The following is a 1,136-nucleotide window of genomic DNA, read 5'->3' on the forward strand; positions in this document are numbered from 1 at the left end:
AACAAAAAGTATTATGGTAGATATGTTAATCATAGAAAGCATATTAAAGCCAAGCACAATTCAAGGTTGCAACTTCTAAAGCCATTACTTTTGTGTAAGAATAGACTTTAAACAGGAAGAGTGAAACTACCTTTAGGAATTAGGTAGCAAAAATGAAAAAAAAAAAAAGATATTTCCTTTGTAAGAAACAGGAATCAAAAAGTCAGAGGACACAAAACCTTTGTCGCTACAAAAAACAAACAAACAAGACCAAAAACACACATATACACTGAAGCATTGAAGAGGTTATAATTTGTCACTCAAAGAACAAAGTGCCATTCAACTGAGAATGTGGTCACCTGCTATAATCACACACACACACATAGATAATTTTATACAATGCTATTATGAGAAGACAGAAAATAAAAATGAAAACACATGATGATAATTCCCCTTCCAAATGATGAATTAAAAGAAAAATATAATACTATGTTTCAGAATAAAATACACATCCTTATTTGTATTCTTATATAGCACAAATATTAAAATTGAAGCTATAAAGAAAAGATTAGCATGGTCTCTGTATGAGGATGACACAAAAATTCATGAAGTGTTCCATATTTTTTTTCATATTGTTGTATGGCAGAAACCATTGCAACACTGAAAGCAATCATACTGCAAATTTATTTTTTTTAAAGTTTGGCATATGTTCTAAAATTTAAACAAATAGACAAAAATATAAAACTAAAAAAGATTTTATTGAAATAAAATAAATGAGAAATATCACAATGTTTTCTCAGTAATGAAGACTAACTTACAAATAAGAATATTATTTGTAATATTATTTGTAATAATATTATTTTTAAAATATTGTAATTATTGTAATAAGTATTACAATAATATTGTAATATTACAATATTATTGTAATAATACAATAATATTGTAATAAATATTTGTAATAATATTGTTTACTAATAAGAATATTATTTAATAAGGGTCATTAAACAAAAGGGAAGGCAGAAAAATAATGATGGCAATGAAAATGAGATAACATTGTAAATGTGTCAGAAAATTCCTGAAAGAGAAGATACACAAAAAGGAAATAAATGAATAAATTTGAGCTCTTGAAAAAGATTTTTAAAAGCATGAAACAATTA

At 25.1% G+C, this 1,136-nt stretch overlaps 1 non-coding gene across 1 annotated transcript; it reads left to right on the forward strand.

Moving 5' to 3' along the window:
• The first annotated feature begins 499 nt into the window (after window positions 1–499).
• LOC129645107 (U6 spliceosomal RNA) lies at window positions 500–604 on the forward strand. Its single transcript, XR_008711200.1, has one exon. It is a non-coding gene; the product is annotated as a U6 spliceosomal RNA (small nuclear RNA).
• Window positions 605–1,136: the final 532 nt, after the last annotated feature.

This window comes from Bubalus kerabau, chromosome 2, assembly GCF_029407905.1.
Source record: "Bubalus kerabau isolate K-KA32 ecotype Philippines breed swamp buffalo chromosome 2, PCC_UOA_SB_1v2, whole genome shotgun sequence".
NCBI lineage: Eukaryota > Metazoa > Chordata > Mammalia > Artiodactyla > Bovidae > Bubalus > Bubalus kerabau.